Source organism: Pongo pygmaeus, chromosome 9 (genome assembly GCF_028885625.2).
Source record: "Pongo pygmaeus isolate AG05252 chromosome 9, NHGRI_mPonPyg2-v2.0_pri, whole genome shotgun sequence".
In the NCBI taxonomy this organism is placed as follows: Eukaryota; Metazoa; Chordata; class Mammalia; order Primates; family Hominidae; genus Pongo; species Pongo pygmaeus.
In genome coordinates, this window is record NC_072382.2 from 70,959,212 (window position 1) to 70,984,078 (window position 24,867).

The window sequence follows — 24,867 nt, forward strand, 5'->3', positions numbered from 1 at the left end:
AGGGTCCCTGGCATGGGCCCTACCCTCAAGCCTGGAACATGGCCATTCTTGAGATATTTCTCTCAGCCAGAACTCTTTCACATTCACATTTTAAGTGCCAGGTCTTTCTATCTTTCTAGCTGTCTTATTCATGCACTTTCTAGAAATCACTTGTATATTAACATGCCTATATTATATTTATCATTCCCTTCCTTTCTTTATTCTCTGTTTGTCTCATGAATATTCCCTCAGGAAACACCCTCCCATGCCATTCCCTTTATCTAGCTGCTTATTCATTCCTCTTGCTGTACTGATTAGCCTTGACTCCTCTTACAGCTCACCCCAGCCTCTTGGCATTATTATCAAGTGTTACCACAGTTGAACAGCTGGATCCAAAAGTATTGACCAATAAGGAACAGAAAATAAAACTTGCAATGTAAATTATAATCGGGATAAGCATTGGTACTAAACCTGAAGTTAGTATTTTACTCCATACCTACAAGGAAGATATACAAGTATTTCTCTAAGGTAGTTTGAAAAGCCTAGATATAGAAACTGGATCCTCACATGAGTTCAGTATATAATTATAATAGAATAAAAGATCAATTATGTATTCAAGTAGCTAGTGTCTTAAGAAGTTCACATTTTTATCTAACTGATTATCACAAAAATACTTCGAGTTACTTTTCATTATAATTCCTGACTACACATGAAGAGACTGACACTTAGGTGCCTTACTTAGGTAGGTTAAGTAATTTATCCAAAACCCCACAATGTAGAACCTAAGCTGATTCAGCCATAGAAACACAATATGTGGTATAAATGAGGCAGAGGGATTTCTCTCCTTCCTATGCTGTCAGATGAATACTGAGATAGAATATTTAGTTCACCTATCACACATTAAATGGGACTTTACATTTCTGTCTGTTGAAGATTTGGGTGTGGGGATAGCTCAAGGTATCATATCCAAGGGATGCATGAAGGCAGGTGACTCTAACAGAAAGGGAAAGGATATTGGCAAGGCTATGTTCATGAAAGTATATGTAAAATCCACATTAAGCTTCTTTCTGCATGCATTGGCAATGTTTATGAATAATGTGTATGTAAAAGTGTGCTGTATATTCAAAAGTGTTTCATGTGCCTAGGGGTGTCAAATACTTTGAGTTGGTAAGTGTATACTTCTCTATAATGTGTCTGAATATCTCTATTTACTTGATGCTCAATAAGTATGTATCATACTGAATATCTGACAAATGTTTGAGGAACAATTTAGTGTTTACCTATTCACCAAAATTTATTAAATGCCTAATCTGTATCAGATATAGAATTATCTGGCGAAATCTATAATTCCTAATTTAAACAGCTGTGTAGCCTAATTAGGGATAAAGGCATGCAAACCCATAATTTGTGTAGGTTGAAATGAGCTATAGAAAAATGCAGTATATTTATCAGAAGTCTTTAGGGTCATGAAAAGGAATGGTCAACTGACACTGCCAGGGACTCATATGTAAGAGATAACTAATGTGAAGTGACTTTAAAGGAGAAATTAGCAGAAGTTTTCTTTCCATGTCTCCTCATCATGTTACAATGACAGAAGAGATTAAAACAACAAATACATTTAGACGGCAATGTTTATCCTGGTTAGATGTTTTAATCTAAATCTATCTTGGAGTGTTAAAATGCATTTGCTCACCTACTTTAAAATATAAATTAAGGTAGGAACCTGTAGATACAAAAAGTTGGAGAAAAAAGACAATAAAGATGCCAAAAACCTATTAATCCTTGATAGAAAATGAGAAGAGATAAAACACTGGTTTACATAAAGAAAATAAGATGGATAGATAGCAACTCCTTATAAAAGTGATAATTTGAGGAAAAATAATACTCCATATTCTGAGTTTCTTCACATAAAATAATACAAATCTGCTGTGATAAGTTACAAAGAGATAGATTTTTATCATTATATAAAAGATATTTTAAATAGACATACAACAAAGGAACAGACTATCTCATATATTCTCACTTATCACTATAAACATCTCAGAAAAATCTGCAAAATCATTTCATAGCATTTTAAATAGTTAGGAACAATGTAGAAAACTGAAACAGTTCTAAGTTTCCCACAAACTTAGAGTCTCAAATATTGCATTACCTAACTTACCTGCAAATATTTTATACAAATTTTTACATGCTACTCTAGTCAAAAATATATCTACATTACGGGTATTTCCTGTGTATAACTTGGTTCTAGTTGCTTCTTTCAGAAATAGCTTCTATTTTTGATTTACCTGATAAAATCACATTCCTGTCCAAAGTCTTCTAAATACTTCCAGACTAACTACTTTTTAGTACATCTAAGAAGAAAAGAGTTTTGTCTCTTATCCACCTCTGAGTCAAAAAGCAGCATGTCCATCAATTGATACATAGTTCCCACAGCCCCACTTAGATCTGGATTGGAGTTCTACTTGGCATTGTTTGCAACTACATGGACATAAAATGCACGGATTCTCTTGAAAAAATGTTTTTGCCATGATGTTCTCTGAAAGAGACTAACCTTCCCTCTCGCTTTGCAGAGAAAGACTCGTGTAATCCTTAACAATGTAATCTCATTTATTTATTCCCATCTCTACCCATATGTGACCTTCATATCTTTGCTCTAAGCCCCTACATCCTCAATATACACACTAGGATAGTATAAAAGTAATAGTACTAATAGTAATAACAATACAATGATTATGGCTTATACTATACACAAGACACTGTTGATATTTCATTTAGTATTCACAGTAACTCTGTGTCTCAAGTACTATTGTAATACCCTTTAAGAGGAGGAAACTGAGGTACAGGGCCCTACTTTCCTACTTGGAAAGTAATATTCCAAGATGAAGTGGCTACTAATTGACAGAGGGCATAATTCAACTCATGATATTTGGCTCTAGAATACGTGCTCTGAATCATTATACAATAATAACTCATGAGGAAACATTTTTTAAAGCCTAAGTTATTTGCTCTGAAATAAGATATAATTTGGGGTGAGAAAGCTTAGATTCCGTGAAGTATTATAGAATTTGGTAGTCTTTTTGCACTCCAGGTCTTATTTTTACTGCTTAAACATAATAAAAATATGGTTCAGTATGCCTTTGATTTTACAATAATATTCATGTTATTTTTGGAAGCATAGGGTGTGGGATAATGCTAATTTACTAGTGACTAGTATTGAGAGGTGACAGCGTGCTCGCAGTCCGCACAGCCCTCGCTCGCTCTTGGCGCCTCCTTTGCCTGGGCTCCCACTTTGGCAGCACTTGAGGAGCACTTCAGCCCGCCGCTGCACTGTGGGAGCCCCTTTCTGGGCTGGCCAAGGCCAGAGCCAGCTCCCTCAGCTTGCGAGGAGGTGTGGAGGGAGAGACGCAGGCGGGAACCTGGGCTGCGCCTGGTGTTTGCTGGCCCGCGCGAGTTCCAGGTGGGCGTGGGCTCCGCGGAACCCGCACTGGGAGCGGCCTGCCGGCCCCTCTGGCCCCGGGCAGTGAGGGGCTTAGCACCTGGGCCAGCAGCTGCTGTGCTCAATTTCTCGCCGGGCCTTAGCTGCCTTCCTGCGGTGCAGGGCTGGGGACCTGCAGCCCGCCATGCCTGAGCCGCCCCCACTCTGTGGGCTCCTGTGCCGCTGGAGCCTCCCCAACGATCCCCGCCCCCTACTCCAAGACGCCCAGTCCCATCAACCACCCAAGGGCTGAGGAGTGCGGGCGCACGGTGCGGGACTGGCAGGCAGCTCCACCTGCAGCCCCAGTGCGGGATCCACTGGGTGAAGCCAGCTGGGCTCCTGAGTCTGGTGGGGACGTGGAGAACCTTTATGTCTAGCTCAGGGATTGTAAATACACCAATCGGCACTCTGTATCTAGCTCAAGGTTTGTAAACACACCAATCAGCACCCTGTGTCTAGCTCAGGGTTTGTGAATGCACCAATCGACACTCTGTATCTAGCTACTCTGGTGGGGACTTGGAGAACCTTTGTGTCCGCACTCTGTATCTAGCTAATCTGGTGGGGATGTGGAGAACCTTTGTGTCTAGCTCAGGGATTGTAAACGCACCAATCAGCGCCCTGTCAAAACAGACCACTCGGCTCCACCAATCAGCAGGATGTGGGTGGGGCCAGATAAGAGAATAACAGCAGGCTGCCGGAGCCAGCAGTGGCAACCGACTGGTGTCCGCTTCCCCAGTGTGGAAGCTTTGTTCTTTTGCTCTTTGCAATAAATCTTGCTGCTGCTCACTCGTTGGGTCCACACTGCCTTTATGAGGTGTAACACTCACTGTGAAGGTCTGCAGCTTCACTCCTGAGCCAGGGAGACCACGAACCCACCAGAAGGAAGAAACTCCCAACACCTATGAACATCAGAACGAACAAACTCCGGACAGGCCGCCTTTAAGAACTGTAACACTCACCGCGAGGGTCCGTGGCTTCATTCTTGAAGTCAGTGAGACCAAGAACCCACCAATTCTGGACACAGTATGTCAGAAACAATATGAGTCACTAAATCAATATACTTCTCAACAATTTCCAACAGCCCTCGCAATTAACTCGACCATGTGACTGGTTGTGACAAAAATAATGTGGAGATAATAATGTGTTACTCCCCAAGGCAGAGTGCCCTTCTATCATTCTCTTTCCCTTCCTCTATGTGGCAGAAAGTAAAAGATTCTGAAATAATAAAGTCAATCACAGGAAGGCACCTGGATTCCTGGCCCACTGCTTGGAGGAGAGCACTCAGGACCATCAACATCTGACTGTGACGTAGCAATAAACAAACCCACGTTTCATATGAAACTGATTAAAATTAATGGCACAACTCATGTTTCTGATGTTGCACATTTGTCTTCATTTGTGGCTTATTTTGCTTCCACGTCAATCCACTCAAGGCCTACCTTCTGCTATAATGCCATTTCAAGTTCTTACTTTACAGGCTGAGAAAAATGAATCTGAATTCCTGACCTCCAAAAGTGATAAAGATATTTTTAGTTCAGGCTCCAAAATTTTCTCATTTTCATAGGTTTTCCTCGATTGATCATTATTCATGATTTGCAAGGAATCATTCAATGTTTTCTAGATCTATTACTGCATCCTGACACATATGACATTTTAACTATGTTCCAGATTTTTTAATGAAAAGAGTAAATTTTAAACGTTTTCACCACAAAAGATAAGTATGTGAAGTGGTGGATTTGTTAATTAGCCTTATTTAAACATTTATTATTGTACACATACACCAAAGCATCATGTTGTACCCCATGAATACACACAATTATTATTTGTCAATTTAAAATAAAATAATAATAACAAAGGCATTAGCCTCTGCATTGCCTTTACCAGTCATGCTCACGGTGACTAACACAAACAACTTTCTATTTCGTCCTTACAAACATCCCTAGCTTTGATGCCTCTTTGTCTAGATCTCTATCCCCTCCTGTTTTATCTATGTTATTTATATGGGTATCATCACCATCCTGGACAACATCAGGACAGATATCCCTCACCAAGCCAATGTTCCTCTCTATGTTGGCTCAAATGTACTTGAACTTTCCCTTCACCACCCTTTCCACGGTCAAAAGGATATTGTAGTTTAATGCCTCAGAGTTCAGCTTTTAAGCTTCTGACAAATTATTCTTCCTCTTTAAGTTCTCATTTATGGAATCTTCTATACTGATGGCCATGTCCTTTAACTACTATGTAGATATCTGCCACTACCTGTATTATGCCTCTACCTTTATTAGCAGAGTTATCTGTAGTGTTGGCATGACAATCATTTGTTAATATGACTTGCCTTTCCTTTTTCTACTATTCTTGATCAAATGGCTCCTCTTTTCTTGTTCCTATCATCTCATTTCTCCTGCCTCCACTTGGACATGCTTCACGTAGTCTGTGCTTATGTCTGGATTAAAAATTGATATGGACTTATCCTAATGTTGTTCATTATAATATGGGTTTTATGGTTCATTATTATTTCCTATGCATTGATCTGGAGAAGGCTTCAATCCTTTTACTCTTTGTGGAAAATATCTGTAAACCTTCTGGTTCACTCTGCTGTAGCAATTTCAGTTTAGGCTAGTAAGCACGAGGATGCCTTCTCTGATTTTTTCCCACAGTCTGTTGGTCACAGAATAAACTGAGTGATTACTGATGAAAGAGTGAGAATGTTATTGGTAGTCACAATGACAAAAAACAAATAACTACAGTCAAAATGTTGTTTCCATTTTTATTAGTGGATTATATTTCCTGACGTATATCTGGCAGGACTCTTTAGAGAAGTAGCTGAAGCTGCTGTTATGACCACTAGAGGGAAGAAGATACCTGTGGAACTAATGGTCCAAGATGGCGGAGCCACAAGCAAGGAAAGTGTTAAGGAGCCCTTTTGATTGAAGGTGGCTGCCCCCACCTTACAGGGACAGGACATCTGGATACTCCTCCCAGTTTCTCCAGTTTCCCTTTTTCCTAGTATATCTCCTGATAAAATGGCTATACTCACTTCCCCATTTCTAATAATAAAGCAAAGACTAGTTAGTAAGACATCACCTTGCATTTTGAAAATGCCATAGACTTTCAAAATTATTTCATATATCGGTCTTTCTTTATTACAAGAGTCCAGAAATGACAACATTACCTTTGATTCAATGTAATGGAAAGAGCTCTTTCAAGAGACAGAGAAAAGAATAATTTAATTTCTTTCCCCACACCTCCTTCCCTGTCTCTTACCCTATCTTTCTTCCTTCCACCCTCCCCATTTCTCTCTCTCATTTCTCAGAAATATATTTTGAAAGGATTCATAGCAGACAGCTAAGGCTGGTTTTTTCTAAGTAGAGAAGTGATATTGAGAAGGTAGGGTTGCATGAGCCCTTTCAGTTTTTTAGTTTATATGCATCTGTATTGTTAGAATGTTTTATAATATAAATAAATTTCTCAGTTATATAATAGCTATGTAATCTGTGGATATTTCCTTAAGTATTACAAGCTATACTTAACTCACTTGGAAAACTCAAATAAGTACCTGCTTCATAGTTGTTAATAAGGATTAAGTGAGATAATGCCCATAAGATTCCTGTTAATAACAGATAAATACATACGCACACACGTTGAAAGGATTCTTACTTTGTGCAGGAACTATGATAAGTTAATTGATGCATTATATCATTAAGTTCTAATTTCAACACTAGAAGGCAGGTATTATCTAAATTTCATACTGGATACCTCCAAACGCATAATTAAATTGCCTTTTGTCATATATTTATTCAAAAGGGTAAACTCAAACTGTGGCTTGTCTAATTTTATATATCACCCTACTAAACATGACCCTATTGTGATATTTTATAAAATTATTCTCTAGTTATTATGAGGATGTTGAAAGACAGAGAGGATGGGGTGCTATTGCCCTAATCAGCCTCACAATTAAGCTAAGCAGCTAAGTCTTGCAGAGTAGTGTAGGGACCACAGGGTTAGGGGGGCAGTAGAATTATACTCCCACTTTAGTTCCATTTCAAACAATCCATACACACACAGCCCTGAGCACTTACAAATTATACTACACTCTATACTTTTTGTTTAAATGTATAAATAAGTGGATGAAAGAATAGATAGATAGAAAGACAGATAGATGATAGATAGAATAAATGCTTGCCTTCATAGCTGTCTCCCTTCCTTGTTCAAAATGCTCCTGTCCAGACCAAAGTACCTTGCCTTCACTTAAGTAATCAAATCCTAGGTTATATTCTGATGTCAAAGGAAGTCAAAAGATGTGAAAAACAATTTCTGACCCACAACTCATGCTTTGTAGATGACTAGATCAAAAAATTTCAGCCATATGTTAACAGCGAGTGAACAGGAAATCTCCTCCTTTCCTTACATCTGAGATTCGAGCTTCTAAGACCTTGAATTCTCACTCTTGATGCAACAGACCTTGGAAGTATGCAGGAGAGCTGAACTTGGTCAACAAAGGAGAAAAGTTTGTTGGCCTCCAAAGGCACAGCTCAAACTTTTCAAGCCTTCTCTAATCTTGAAGGTAAACAAGGGTCTCATTTCCTTGATAACTTCAGGGAAAATAGACAAGGACTTGCCTGGTGCTTTTGGTAGGGGAACTTGCACTTTCCCCCTTTCTGGAGGAAATATTTATCCCCAGGTAGTTCCCTTTTTGCACCAGTAGTTCCTTGAAGAGACTTCCACCTGGGAACAGTTAAACAGCAACTACAGGGCCTTGAACTACACACTTTCAATCCAGTCCTCACAGTTGAAAAGACCTAAGCTTGTGCCTGATTTAAGCCTTTTTGGTCATAAAACATTGAATTCTAATGTCCCTTTCAACCCTACGGTCACCCATTTGGTACATTAAAGATGTGTTGTCTACTGTCTAGTATCTCTCAAGTAGTGTCAGGAATTAGTCGTTTAAATAGTCTGCAAGCCAGGAGTGGTGGCTCATGTCTATAATTCCAGCACTTGAGAGGTAGAGGTGGGAGGACTGCTTGAGCTCAGGAGTTTGATGTTATCCTGGACAACATAGCAAGACCTCATCTCTACTTAAAAAAAAAAAATTAGCCAGGCATGGTGATGCACACCTGTAGTCCCAGCTACTCACGAGGCTGAAATGGGAGGATCCCTTGAGTTCAGGAGGTCAAGGCTGCAGTGAGACATGATCTTGCCACTGCACTCCAGCCTGGATGGCAGAGTGAAACCTTGCCTCACAAAACAAAATACAAAAACAAACAAAAAAATACTCTGCAATGCGCTTCCTTGATGCTCTGCCACGTAGGTCTGGGTACTTTGTACACATTATCTCATTGCTATTCATAATTGTTAGATTAATTTTGTAATATTGATATTATTCCTAGAAAGCTGAGGCCTCAAGCTGATAGCTTTTATTTTCTGGACTTGTAATAGCTTTCTCCTTTATTCACCATGTTGTAACAATATAAAGTTATTGTGAATTTATGCAAACACAACAAACACAACGACCCATATAGACATTGATGTGAAATTGTCTATTGTCAATTTATGGCAAAACAAGTATGTACTTTTTCTACTAAGCCATTGAAACAGGAATAACAGAACAAGATTGAAAGAATACATTTTCCGAAATTCCTTGAGTATTATACAAAGACAAGCACATGGACCTGGGAGGACGGTTATTGTCCATGACTGGTGTGTGGAGACAAATGAGGGTTTATAATAGATGGGACGGCATCTAGTGCAATGACTTTGCCATCACTTTTAGAGAGCTCTTGGGGGCCCCAGTACACAAGAGGAGAGGCAAGGTATATGTAGACATCTCATATTATTCTTTTTGTTAGTGCGAGAATAAGAATAGTCATGACCTGTGTTTATAGACGATGAGCCCTTTTCTCTCTCCCACTTAGCAGCTATGAGATGGCTTGCCCTGCCCCTGTACTAGGCTGACTCACTCCAAGGCCCAGCAATGGGCAGGGCTCTGTCAGGGCTTTGATAGCACTATCTACAGAGCCAGGGCCGAGAAGGGGTGGACTCCAGAGACTCTCCCTCCCATCCCCGAGCAGGGTTTGCTTATTTATGCATTTAAATGATATATTTATTTTAAAAGAAATAACAGGAGACTGCCCAGCCCTGGCTGTGACATGGAAACTATGTAGAATATTTTAGGTTCCATTTTTTTTCCTTCTCTCAGTTAGAGGAAAAGGGGCTCACTGCACATACACTAGACAGAAAGTCAGGAGCTCTGAATCCAAGCCTGATCATTTCCATGACAAATTACATCATACTGGGAAAGCCCCCACCCTTCTCTGAGCCTCAGTTTCCCTTTTTATAAGTAGGAGTCTGGAGTAAATGATTTGCAATGACCCTCATTTCAATACAAAATTTCTGTTGATTAAATGCATGAGCTCCCATAACTCCAAGACTGAGAAGGAAATTGAACCTGAGACTCCTTGACTGGCAAGATGTCCCCAGAGGCTCTCATTCAGCAATAAAATTCTCATCTTCAACCAGGCCCACTGAGTATCAGATGTGCATGCACTGGTTCATGTGTGTAAAAAGAGGATGCTTCTTTCCTTTGTATTCTCACATACCTTTAGGAAAGAACTTAGCACCCTTCCCATGTAGCCATCCCGATAACTCATTTCAGTGATTCAACCCTTGGCTTTATAAAAGTCTTGGGCAGTACAGAGCAGACATTAAGAGTACAGATGCTGGAGCCAGACTACCTGAGTGGTTAGTGACTCAGTTTCTCTTAGTAGTTGTATGACTCAGTTTCTTCATCTGTAAAGTGGAGGGTTTTTTATTTGCTTGTTTTTGAGAAAGGGTCTCACTCTGTCACCCAAATTGGAGTGCAGTGGCAAAATCTCGGCTCACTGCAACTTCCACTTCCCAGGCTCAAGTGGTCCTCCCACCTCAACATCCTGAGTAGCTGGAACCACAGGTACACACCACCATACCTGGCTAATTTTTTGTATTTTTGGTAGAGATGGGGTGTCACTTGTTACACAGGCTGGTCTCAGACTCCTGAGCTCAAGCAGTCTGCCCACCTCAGCCTTCCAAAGTGCTGGGATTATAAGCATGATTACAGGAGTTTTAACAGGCTCATAAGGTTGTTCTGCGGCCTGAATGAGTTAATACATGCAAAGAGTTTAAAGCAGTGCCTTATAAATGCTAACTACTCTAGAAATGTTTGCTAGTATTTTTTGTTTAACTGCAATCATTCTTGCTGCAGGTGAAAATTAGTGTTCTGTACTTTATGCCCATTCATCTTTAACAGTAATGATAAAAATAACTGACATTTATTGAAGGCTATCAGAGACTGTAATTAGTGCTTTGCATAATTTATCATATTTAATACTCTTGGATTCTTTCAGATAGATACTATTAGTATCCCCATTTTACTACAGTTAAAAAAACTACTTCTCAACTTGCTGAAGCATACACTCTCTCTCACACACACAAACATAAACTACTAGCAAATAGTAGAATTGAGATTTGGTCCTAAGTATCTCTTTGCTCACTATCCAATAAATATTTATTGACATGTACTTCTTGTCAGTCTGTATGCTGGATGCTGGGGATACAAAGATGTTTAAATTTAAGCTCCAGTCTCTGCTTCCAAAGGCCTCCCAGGCCAAGTTGTCCATTCAGAAAGCATTTTTTACTCTCTGCATTCCACTGTTTTTCCTAGATGACTAAAAAATTACACTTTATTCCTCTGTGGCCTGCTCTGGGATGATAGTCTGACTTTCCTAACCTGAGCATAACATCGCTGACATCAGGAAAGACTACACCATGTGGAGAAGGGGTGGTGGTTTTGATTGCTGTCTTCAGTTAGATGGTTAACTTTGTGAAGTTGAAAACTGTGGCTCTCTGGTTGACTGTTAGAGTTCTGGCACTTGTCACTCTGCATATTATTTGTGTTTAACAAATGCATGAATGCTTCAGAATATGGGAACATTATCTTCTGGAATAGGGAATCAAGTTATATTATGTAACCTAGGATTAGAAGATTCTTCTGTATGTAAGAATTTCATAAACATTAAGCTGTCTAGCAAAATCAAGGGCTTGGAAATTCTGTGAGCTCCTCACCATATAGAAAGCTTTTAACCCACCATTGAATAAATCCCTATAGGGGATTTCTACCCTAAGCAAAAGGCTGGTCTTGATTAATTCCCAAACTCATATAGCTCTGAGAAAGTCTATGCTATTACGTTTTCTTGTCTGCTACCCCATCATATGCACAACAATAAATGCAGGCCTAGGCATGACTGAAGGCTCTCTCATAATTCTTGGTTGCATGAATCAGATTATCAACAGAAATGTTGAGACAAACTATGGGGAAGCAGGGTATGAAAGAGCTCTGAATGAAATGGAAACCACAATGCTTCCTCCTTCTTCAGGGCTCCAGCAGGTAGAAATATGGGGCTTTGTGAAGCCTGGCTTAAAATCAGAAGCCCCATTGGATACGAGTAGGAAAGAACCTAGAGCCTACACTGAGCAGGTTTCCTTCATGTGACAGGGAGCCTCCTGCCCCGAACTTCCAGGGATCCTCTCTTAAGTGTTTCCTGCTGGAATCTCCTCACTTCTATCTGGAAATGGTTTCTCCACAGTCCAGCCCCTGGCTAGTTGAAAGAGTTACCCATGCGGAGGCCCTCCTAGCATCCAGAGACTAGTGCTTAGATTCCTACTTTCAGCGTTGGACAACCTGGATCCACTTGCCCAATGTTCTTCCTTAGTTCCTACCTTTGACCTTGATCCTCCCTTATCTTCCTGAACCCTGCTGAGATGATCTACGTGGGGAGAATGGCTTCTTTGAGAAACATCTTCTTCGTTAGTGGCCTGCCCCTCATTCCCACTTTGATATCCAGAATCACTATAAGAAGAATATAATAAGAGGAATCACTGTTATTATAGGTAAGGGAAAATTAAGAGGCATACATGATGGGATGAATAAGAGAGGAGAAGGAAGGATTAATGGATGATAAAATCTACTACTATTTGTTGAGACCTTTTATAGTCTAAAGTCTAATCAATTTTGCTATTGTTTTCCATCCTCATACTAACTCCATAAGTAAACACTATTATTATCTTTATTTTGCCATGACAAGACTGAGCTCAGAAGAGTCAAGCATTTGCCTAAGGTCAGACATGTTAGAGGCAGTGCCAGACCTATGTGAGACTCTGCAGCTACTGCTCATGGGCCCTGTGCTGCACTGATGAGGAGGATCAGATGGATGGGGCAATGAAGGAAAGGAATCATTCTGTGGATAAAGGAGTCAGCCATGAAGAAGTCTATGACTGTAAATTTGGGAGCAGGAGTCTCTAAGGACTTGAATTTCAAGGAATTTTGACTCAGCAAACCCAAGACTCTCATGGTGACTTCGGGAGCTGGTGTGCCAGATGTGTCTATCAGAGGTTCCAGGGAGGGTGGGGTCAGGGCTGGCCACCAGCTATCAGGGCCCAGATGGGTTATAGGCTGGCAGGCCCAGATAGGTGGTTAGGTCAGGTTGGTGGTGCTGGGTGGAGTCCATGACTCCCAGGAGCCAGGAGAGATAGACCATGAGTAGAGGGCAGACATGGGAAAGGTGGGGGAGGCCCAGCATAGCAGCATTTTTCATTCTACTATTACATGGGACTGCTCCCCTATACCCTCAGCTAGGGGCAAGTGCCTTGACTCCTATGTTTTCAGGATCATCATCTATAAAGTAAGAGTAATAATTGTGTCTGTCTCATAGGGTTATTATGAGGATCAAAGGAGATGCACACTGTCTGGACCAGTGGCCTTTCAGGATGAAGCTGTGGGCTTCCTATGTATGGGTCAGTGGTCTCAACGTAACAGGCAAGTTCCAGAAGATAGCATCAACCACTGTTAGAGATATACTGCCAGTCTCAGAGCCTGATGTTAATTTAGCAATGGGCTGGGACCCTCCCCCAGTAAAACCTTCTAACCAGATGCTGCAGTCAAAGTTGAAGCTTAGCTTTCATTAAAGATTAAGCTCCTAAGCAGGGCACAGATGAAATTGTCTAACAGCAACTTTGCCATCTAAAAAAATCTGACTTCACTGGAAACATGGAAGCCCAAGGTTCTGAACATGGGAAATTTTTAGGAATCTGCACAGGAGTTGAGAGGGAAACAAGATGGTGAAGGGACTAGAAACCACATGAGAGACACGAGGAAAGAGTGTAGATTCAGGCTGGAGGTAAATGAAAGAGAAGTGGGAGTTAATAGTTACTGAAATCTTTCTATACATCAGGTGCCATTTTATGATATTTAATAATCTCATTACATATGGTAATTCTGTGAGGTATGTATTATTGAACATACTGTAATTAATACTAATGATGAGTAACACCTCTTGAGTACTTAGTATATGCTAGAATCAAATTTAAGTTTATTATATGAGGCCAGGCATGGTGGCTCATGCCTGTAATCCCAGCACTTTGGGAGGCCAAGGCAATTGGATCACCTGAGGTCAGGAGTTCCAGACCAGCCTGGCCAACATGGTGAAACCCCTTCTCTACTAAAAAATACAAAATATTAGCCAGGTGTGGTGGCATGCATCTATAATCCCAGCTACTCAGGAGGCTGAGGCAGGAGAATCACTTGAACCCAGGAGGTGGAGGTTGCAGTGAGCTAAGATTGCACCACTGCACTCCAGCCTAGGCAACAGAGTGAGACTCCATCTCAAAAAAAAAAAAAAAAAAGTTTATTATATGAATTAACTTAGTTTTACTCACACCAATACTCAGAAGTAGATTATTACCTCATTTATTGATGAGGAGCCCAATGTACTTGTAGTGTAAATCAACTTATTGAAAGCACAAGCTAATAAGTAGACACTTAGTAATTAGAAGTCAGATGGTCTGAGCTCTCCTACTGTCTACATTACATGAACTCTTATTAACTGGGGACTCGAAAATCAAAGACATGAAATAATTTGTCCAAGCTTCCAGAGCCACCAAGTAGTGAGGCTAGGATGTAGGCCCAGTTCTGCTACCTCTGAAGACAGTGTTTTTTCCACAGCAAAACACAAACTCAGATATTGTGGACATGAGAAATTAGAACTAGTAGATATTCCTGCCCTGTGGTCCTTGCTTCTTACTTTTACTTCTTGGCGATTGGAAGTTGTGGTTCAAGCCACAGTTGCAGATCATACTTCCTCAACCATAATTGCATCTCTTCAGGAAAGTTTGAGGGAGACAAAGGTAAAGAAAAATTTAGAAACAAGTTCAGAATAAAGAGATTCTCTCTTGGGTTACAGAGATTGTCATATGACAAATTATAAGCAGGCACTTGAGAAAACTGAAGGCCCATGCCTGCCCAAATTACCCTTTGACCCCTTGGTCAAGCTGCAACTTTGGTTAAAGGGAGTGTTTATGTGTTATAGTGTTCATTTACTCTTCTGGTCTAACCCATTGGCTCCATCTTCCTCCTGTAGTGACCTCACTGCCTCAGAAACATACATATATTTGTCTAGTTTAGGTTTGTGTGAAATTCTAACTAGGGTCAAGAACTGAGGGCCCTAAACTATGCTAGGAATAGTGCTGTGGTGCTGTGATAGGTATACAAAAAATGAGAAGAAACTGCAAATTCTCTGCATCTCCCTTTGCAAGGTCTGACAACAAAGTTTCCCCAAATTTTACCAATGCAAGCCATTTCTCCATATGCTAACTACTTTAAAATCATTTGGGGCTTCACATTGTCTTTCTCATCTGTAAAAAGAATGGAAGAACTCATTCCTACAGAACTCCCTATGTCATCCCTGATGGGCTAGAGTTCCTCTTTCTCAAAAATTAGCCATTATTGTATTTCCTTCTAAGCCAAAGCTCAGAGGTCTTGTATTGCCCAGTGGTGACAATGCACACTGGTCAAAAGTAGGCTAAGTGGAAGGGTACTTTCACAGGAACAGAGAGCAAAAGAGGTGGGTGAATGAGAGGGTAAGAGAGAAAAGACAGATGAGAAATTACAACATGATGGCTTGTTGTCTAAATATCTCCTAGGGAATTATTGTGAGAGGTCTGAATAGTGTTATAAAATAAGCTGAATCTGCTGCCAACATTTACAGTCAAGAAATACCTCCAAATAACTGTACTTCCAATTATTCTTTAAGGTAGCATGCAACTGTAATAGTTGCATGTATATATTTATCATAATACTGTAACAGAAAACACTTACTGAATATATACTGTGTCCCTAGTTCTTTACACAATAAACTAATCTCATCCTCATAATTCTATTAGCTAATATATATTATCATCCTATATTTCAGAGACTTCAAGAAGTTAAGCAACTTGCTCAAGATCATCTAAGAAGTAGGTGGTATTTCTGGGCTCATTGGGCCCCTCATAATCTCTCATGGCAACATGGCTGGCTAAAGTGTTGATTGCCTTAATTCATCAGGGATGGGCTCATACTCGTTGCAGACCTTAACTGGTACCCTCTTTTCTTATGTGATCTGCCTGACCCTAGTAGACTTATGAAATTTCTGATGTAGAAGAGAGGAGAAAGGCAGAGCTGATTGTGATGAGTGATGAAGGTGCCTCCTCATCTGGGTACCAGTGGGGCCTCTAAGACTAAGTCACTCTGTCTCACTGTGTCTTAGCCAGTTCCTTATACCTTGCCCTGATGGGAGATAGAGAATGGGTATTCTCCAACAAAAAAATAAATTTTTATTTCTCAAGGTCCAACTTATGTTTTCTTAATTTTTAAAAAAATCTTCTTGACCATTCTCCACTCTCTAAAATAATCCATAGTGAAAGAAACATTCTTTTCCTCTATCCCATAAATACCTCTATTAAATATGGAAAATCTGGGCATGGTGTCTCACACCTGTAATCCCAGCACTTTGGGAGGCTGAGGTGGGTGGATTGCTTGGAGCTCAGGAGTTCAAGACCATCTTGGACAACATGGAGATACCCTGCCTCTACAAAAAGTACAAAAATTAGCCTGGCGTGGTGGTGTGCACCTGTAATCCCAGCTATTAGGGTGGCTGAGGCAGGAGAATTGCTTGAACCTGGGAGGCAGAGGTTGCAGTGAGCTGAGATCGTGCCACTGCACTCCAGCCTGAGTGACAGAGCACGTTATAATTAACTATTATTTTTTACTTGGACTCTTGTGGGGAATAAGATACATGTTTTATTCTTATTTATGATTCAAGCACTGAAAATAGTGTTTAGCATCCAGGAGGTGCTTCAAAACCATTTGCTGAATGATTACTATACTTTTTACAAGCTCAGCTCCCTCTATCCCTTCCAGCCTCCTCATCTCTGATTAAATAAGCTTCAGTTTTTCCTTAGTTCCTGTTACATTTCTGTGTGTCTCCATCAGTGACCTCCCATAGTCCAAGCATGAGCAGCTCTGGCCAGGCCCCGGTCGGGGTCAGTGCCCTGCTCCCTGCCTTCTGGTTCTGTGTAACCTTCTAAGCAAACCTTCTGGCTCAAGCACAGCAATGCTGAATCATGATGAGTCATGCTGAGGCTTAGGGTGTGTGCCCAGATGTTCTCAGCCTAGAGTGATGACTCCTATCTGGGTCCCCAGCAGGATGCTCATAGGGCAGATGGCAAAAAAAAGGAGAAGCTGACCACCTGACTAAAACTCCACCTCAAACGGCATAAAGAAAATGGATGCCTGAGACAGAATGTGACATATTCTAGAATATATTATTTCCTGAATATATATATATACACATATACACATATATATATTTGTTGTTGTTATCAATTGCCATAGAATGATTAGTTATTGTGAATCAAATATTTATCTTGCAGGTGGCCTCTATACCTAGAAGTGGCAGAATCAGACTTTATTAATACATGTGTATAGATTTTTAGGATCTATACACATGTATTAATATGAAACAAGGTTATGGAAGAGGAAGGCATGAAAAGAGGAAAAGAAAACAAACCTTGTTTGCCATTTTAAGGTACCCCTGGACAGCTAGGTGACAAAAGGCCTGTGCTGTTAGAGGACACATGCTCACATACAGGGTCAGATCTGACTGGGGGTGCTACTGGGAAGCTCTCATCTTAAGGATACATCTCAGGCCAGTCTTCGTGCATTGGGAAGATATAGGCAACCCTGATCCTGAGAGGAAAGAAACATTCCTCCAGGAGAGCTAAAAGGGTTCACCTGTGTGGGTAACTGTGAAGGACTACAAGAGGATGAAAAACAATGACAGACAGACATAATGCTTGTGGGGAGAAAAACCAGGAGGTCAAGGGGATAGAGAAGGCATCCAGAAGAATGGCTTTGAAGCTGGCTTCTGTAGGAGTTCACAGTGGCAAAGATGTTTCAGAAATGTGACATGACTTAAGGAACTATACAAAAAGGAACAAATTTAAAGAGAGGCAGATAAATTAGTTCAACAGACACGCAAGGAATTTTCAGATGAATGTTATGTCTCCACTGAGCTTCTTGAGGTTAGCAGCTGTGAGGGTTTTGCAGGCCCAGGACCCATTACAGGACCTCACATATACTTGACATTGTTTTTTGTATTCATTTGTGAATGAATGACCTCTTGTCAGTCTACTTGGTTTCGCTAAGAGCACAGACAGAAGATTTAGTGATGCTATGTAAAAACTTCCTTTTTGGTTCAAGTATATGTTTGTGATAGAAATGAAGACAGGCTACATGATGAATATCTAACATAAACACAAACATTAACAAAGGAAATCAACCTGAAGAGTATTTATACAGACAACAAAATACAGAGAGTGAGTTAAATGTGTAATAACTGTGGCACAGGCTGGAATATGAGCCATTTAAATCACGAATTAATTAGAAAAAAAACAGTCGGGAAAAAATTCCATGGATGGGTCTAGAAAGACTAGCATTGTTTAGGTTGAGTGGCAGTGTTTAAAGGGTGATATCAGACTAAACTTGAAATATGTGGCTAAATAACTAGAATACTCTTTATTTTTTCATAGCATGAATAGCAGATATAGCTTGATGGCCCCATGCTTGGTTTAACATCCTTTTTGTTCCTGACATGAAATCCTTAATTTTTGACAAAGGGGCTATTCATTTTCATTTTATATTGGGCCTAGAAATTATGTAGATGGTCCTGAGGAATAGTTTATACCTTGTCTATTTCTCTCTCTAACATAGTTGTCAGCACAATGCCTAGGCTATAGGAAGTACTCAAAGCTTGTTAAATTGAATTCTATCCTTCTTATTCAATTCTACACATGGAGGAATAACTCATCAGGGATGGAGGCATGCCTCTAAGGAAGGCAGGTGTGGCTCTGCAGTGTGATTGGGTACTTGCAGGAAGAAGGGTGGGGTGGGAGTGGCCAACCTTCCTTTCCTAGTGCAGAGGTCACAGCCTAAACATCAAATTCCTTGAGGTGCAATGGCTCACACCTGTAATCACAGCAGTTTGGGAGGCCAAGGTGGGCAGATCACTTGAGGTCAGGAGTTGGAGACCAGCCCAGCCAACATAGTGAAACCTGGTCTCTGCTAAAAAATATAAAAATTAGCTGAACGTGGTGGCGGGAGCCTGTAATCCAACTACTTGGGAGGCTGAGGCAGGAGAATCGGTTGAACCGGGGAGGTGGAGTTTGCACTGAGCAGAGATCATGCCATTGCACTCCAGCCTCCAGAGTGAGACTCTGTCTAAAGAAAAACGAAAACAAACAAACAAACAAAAAACCCATCAAAGTCCCTGACTGAACAGAATTCTGTCTGATTGTTCTCTGACTTATCTTACCATTTTCCCTCCTTAAAGAAACTGTGAACTTCCTTCAGCTAGAGGGGCCTGGCTCATAAGCCTCTGGTTAGCATCCAAGAAATACTTGATGTCACTTTGGCTAAAGGTATGATGTGTAGACAAGCTCCAGAGATGGTTTCTCATTTCCATATCCACCCATCCAGCTTTCCAATTTTAAAGCCAATTTTGAGGTGGAGACTGTGATGAACAAACACCTTGATAAAATTCAACCCAAAGACTCACTTTGCCTAGCTTCAAAATCCTTACTCTGACACATACTCACAGCCAGAAATAAGCATGCACTAGAGTGTGCATGAGTGCAACACACACACACACCAATTCCATATTCTCTGTCAGAAAATTCTGTTGGTTTTTCGTTAAAGGATATTTTCAGAGGCTGACCCCTTGCCTTCACCTCCAATGCTACCACTCTGGTCTAAGTCACTGTCACCACCACCTAAATTATAGCTGTTGACTCATAACAATGTTCCTGCTTCTACCACTGCCCCACTACAGTTTCTTCCCAATATAGTATCCAAATTAATCTTTTCAAAATGTAAGTCATATATGGTCACCTCTTTGTTCAAAGTCTTCTGATAGTTTCCTATATCATTTATAATAAAACCAAATCTTTACAATTCTCTACAATAATTGTTCATGCATATATTGTGTTTATTACAGATATATATATATAGCTGTCATATAAATAAATATATATATGTATGTGTATGTGTGTAGAGTTTTTTTTTTTTTCTTACAACTCTATGATGTAGGTATTATTAGTGTCCCAAATTTTGTAATTTAGGACTTCTGTGATCTCATCTTTTACTCTCCCCTTCACCTAATCTAATCCTACATTGGCCTTATTGACATTCCTTGAAAATTCTAAGCATCTTACATCTTTAGGGTATTTACATTTGCCATTCCCTATGCCTTAAATATTTAATCATAGTTTCATATAAATGGGTTCCTCATCATCTATGAGTACTCTCTCAGGTGTTAACTTTATAGTGAAGACTTTCCTGCCATACTACTTAAAGTAGCGATACCCTTTCACCCTGTCCTAATCACACTCTGGCCTTCATTTCAGTTTTTTTTTTCCTCCATAGCACCTAATCTCATTGGTATATAACATGTTTCATTTGCTTATTTAGTGTCAAGCTCTTTCCACTATCAAGTCCATGAAAACAGGAACTTTATTCCTCTATTCTGTTCTTGTGCTGTATTCTTAGCAATTTTACAATTTTGAATGAATGAATGAGCAGTCAAACACATATACAACTATAATTAAAAGGATGTATGCTGACTCATCCACTGCTATGCGCACACAAAGAAATCAGTGGAGCAGAGCTGGAAGTGCTAAGCCTGCATAGAGCTAGTTAGCCCTCAGCAGGCAGAGCCTTGATGGGATTACTGAGTTCTAGAATTGGACTCATTTGTTTTATAGGCTGAGATTTGCTCTTGAAAACTTGTTCTGACCAAAATAAAAGGCTCAAAAGATGAATATCGAAACCAGGGTGTTTATTTACACTGGAATTTATAACTAGAGCACTCATGTTTATGTAAGCAATTAATTGTTTCCTTTCATTAGTCAGGTAAAAGTAAAGAAAAACTGTGCCAAGGCAGGTAGCCTAATGCAATCATGCCACTAAAGTAAACATTATTTCATAGGTGTCAGATATGGCTTATTCATCCATCTTCATGGGAAGGATGGCCTTGGCCTGGACATCAGTGTTATGTGAGGTTCAAAACACCTCTAGGCTATAAGGCAACAGAGCTCCTTTTTTTTTTTTTCTGTGCTTTCCTGGCTGGCCAAATCTCTAATGATAAACATACTTCTATTTATACATGAGAATATCCTATAAGATTATAGTTAAGAATTGTGGGAGCCATTCTGTCTCTTATAGTTAAATTTGAGCCTCTTTTATGATCACTGTTTTTTTTATATACTTTAAGTTCTGGGGTACATGTGCAGAACATACAGTTTTGTTACATAGGTATACATGTGCCATGGTGGTTTGCTGCACCCATCAATCCTTCATCTACATTAGGTATTTCTCCTAATGCTATCCTTCCCCTAGCCCCCCACCCCCAACAGGCCCCAGTGTGTGATGTTCCCCTCCCTGTGTCCATGGATCACTGTTTTTTTTGTTTTGTTTTTTTTTTAAAGTCTCAGTTAAATTTTTGGAATGTAATTTATTTTCCTGGTATCCTAGGACTTGCAAGTTATCTGGTCACTTTAGCACTCACGTTTTGATGATAGTCACATATTTGTAAACACAACACACACACACACATATATATATAACATATATATACATAAACACACATAACATATTTATCAGGCATTTCTGAGCAACTAATCATGAAGGACTCTCAAACACTAACCTATAGCTTTTTCCATTCATCTACTTGTGTAGAAACCAAGCATGAGGACTGAGAAGGCAATAGCAGGAGCATTCTGACTCTCACTGCCTTTAGCTAGGCCCCTTCCTCATCACAGCTTAGCATAGTCCTGAGCTCTTATCTATATCCACACACAGTTTCTGACGCTGCCCAGCTATCACCATCCCAAGTCTAAAGAAAAAAATAATGGGTTTGCCCATCTCTGTTGATTAAAAAAACAAAACAAAATAAAATAAGCCTCTAACCTCCCAGAAAACGTGACTAAACCAGCAAGAAGAAGAAGAAAAAACAATAGGTATATGAGGAGACTGGTGACACTGGGGTCTGAATGAGGCTTGAGTACAGAAAAGAGCTCTAGCAGCATAGTGGTTTAGAGGAGATGTTTCTTTCCTTCACAGATGCCTTAGCCTCAATAAGCTTGGGGTCGTGGAAATTTACTTTCAGAACAAACTCCTGTGGGGCCAGAATTATTGATGGCTAAAAGAAGCCTCGGGGAGGGAAAAATCATTCAGCATCCTCACCCTTAGTGACACAAAACAAAGGGGGCCTGGTTTTCCATATTTCCTCATGATGGATGATCTTGTTAATGAAGGTGGTCTAACGAAATCATTGCTTCTTCCATTTAAGCCTTGCTCACTTGCCAGTCCTCAGTTTTAAACTTCTCCAGAGAAATACACATTTTTTATTCAGGAAACATACTATGTTATAGTTTCAATACTAAATAATCAAAGTACTGAAGATAGCATGCATAGGCAAGAAAAAGTCCTTAGCTTTATGTTGCTGTTGTTTCAGAATTTAAAAAAGATCACCAAGTCAAGGACTTCTCAGTTCTAGCACTAGAGGTGGAATCTTAGCATATAATCAGAGGTTTTTCAAAATTTCTAGACATAGGATTCAAAGCCCTGCACTTAAAATAGTCTCATTTGAATTAACTCTTTATATAAATTGAAAGCACACTCTGAACTACTTCAGAGTATTGTTTTATTTCTATGTTCTTAGTTCATAAATACATTAGGCAATGCAATTTAATTTAAAAAACCCAAGAATTTCTTAGAATTTTAATCATGAAAATAAATGAAGGCAACTTTACTTACTCAAGTTCCCAAAAGGTCAAAGAAACCAGGAAAGTAAAGCTATATTTCAGAGGAAAATGGGATATTTATGAGTTTTCTAAGTTGACAGACTCAAGTTTTAACCTTCAGTGCCCATCATGTAGGAAAGTGTGGCATAACTGGCTGAATCTGGCTTTCTACTCCTTTTTCCCATTAAAGATCCCTCCTGCTTAATTAACATTCACAAATAACTCTGGTTGTACTTTAGGCACAGTGGCTCCCGAGGTCAGTCACACAGTAGGATGTCTGTGCTCCAAGTTGCCAGGGAGAGAGATTACTCTTGAGAATGAGCCTCAGCCCTGGCTCAAACTCACCTGCAAACTTTGTGAGAGATGAGGCAGAGGTACACTACGAAAGCAACAGTTAGAGGCTAAATGACGAGAACACATGGACACATAGAGGGAAACAACGCATACTGGGGCCTATCAGAGGGTGGAGGGTGAGAGAAGGAGCGGATCAGGAAAAATGACTAATGGATGCTAAGTGTAATACCTGAGTGATGAGATCATCTATACAACAAACCCCCTTGACATACATTTATCTGTGTAACAAACCTGCACATCCTGTACATGTACCCCTGAACTTAAAATAAAAGTTAAAAAAAGCAAGCAACAGTTTGAACACTTGCTATGGTCTATTCTCTCATTCTTTACAATCACACTAGCAAATAGCCACACAGAATTTATGACTTGTGATATCTAAGTCATTCCTGGATAATGCAAAATCTAACACAAAATCTAGTAGAATCATTTACTTACATCTGTTTTTGTTCTGAGAATATAAATTTAGATACATAATGGAAGCAGAATAATTTAAAATCTGGCTAATTTAGAATCCTAAGCAGCTCTTTTCCTATCAGTGGTTTACAAGCCTTGTTTATATTTTTCCTATTTTAAAAATAAAAATAAAGTAAGTTATTTGTGGTAAAGAATATTCATTAAAGTATTTATTTCTTAGATAATACCTTGAAAAACATTCAGTGAAGTGAAGGGCCTATTTTACCTAACAAGAATCTAATTTATATAATTTTTCATACTAATAGCATCTAAGAACAGTACAATATTTGACTCTTCAGGTTAAACATATGTCATAAATTAGCCAGAAATATTTAAGAAAATATTGGATGTTTCCTTGTTTAAATTAGGCATCTTAGAGTTTTTAGAATCCTGCATAGAACTTATGAAATTACAAATGCTAAAGCAAACCCAAAGAGGCAGGAATTAATCTTCATCGAATTTGGGTGTTTCTTTCTAAAAGTTCTTTATACTTAAATGTCTTAAGACATACATAGATTTTATTTTACTAATTTTAATTATATAGACAATAAATGAACATTCTTACTGATTACTTTTTCTGACTGTCTAATCTTTCTGATCTATCCTGGATGGCCATAACACTTATCTCTCTAAACTTTGGGCTTTTAATATAGGAAAGAAAGGCAATAATACATTTTTCATGGTATCTCATATGATAAACAAATAAAATGCTTAAAAATGAGCAGGTGAAGCAATTTATCTTGAACCAACAAGCATTGAAGCAATAATGACACTGCCTGCAGCCTACCTGACTTCTGAGTCAGGATTTATAAGCCTTGTTACTGAGACACAAACCTGGGCCTTTCAATGCTACAACCTTTCTTGAAGCTCCTCCCTACCACCTTTAGCCATAAGGAAGCATGGAATGGGCCAGATCCCTGGATGCAAGCCAGGTCTGGAACCATAGGCAGTAAGGAGAGAAGAAAATGTGGGCTCTGCAACTGGCTCCGAGGGAGCAAGAGAGGATCAACCCCATACTCTGAATCTAAGAGAAGACTGGTGTCCACACTCTGAATGGGAAGAATGATGGGATTACCCATAGGGTTTGTTTTAGGGAGAAACCTGTTCTCCAAACTCTTGGCCTTGAGATACCTGGTCCTTATTCCTTGGACTTTGGCAATGTCTGACCCTCACATTCAAGTTCTGAGGAAGGGCCACTGCCTTCATACTGTGGATCTGTAGCAAATTCCCCCTGAAAACCCAGAGCTGTATCTTAATTGGTTAAAAAAAATTGTATTATCTCAAGGACTGTTCTTCTCTGAGTAGCCAAGCTCAGCTTGGTTCAAGCTACAAGCGGCTGAGCTGCTTTTTGTCTAGTCATTGTTCTTTTATTTGAGTGGATCAAATATGTTCTCTCCAAA

The 24,867-nt window shown here is 39.7% G+C and overlaps 1 protein-coding gene across 2 annotated transcripts in view; it reads left to right on the forward strand.

Moving 5' to 3' along the window:
- The window catches only part of HBE1 (hemoglobin subunit epsilon 1), a 250,894-nt gene that overhangs the window by 221,603 nt on the left and 4,424 nt on the right, over positions 1-24,867 (forward strand). Inside the window, exon 2 of one of the 2 annotated variants that reach the window (XM_054441326.1) lies at positions 15,736-15,778. The exons of the other annotated variant lie outside the window; for it this stretch is intronic. The gene's annotated coding sequence lies outside the window, so the exon portion shown is untranslated. The remainder of the gene's footprint in view (positions 1-15,735; positions 15,779-24,867) is intronic. 2 annotated transcript variants of the gene reach the window in all.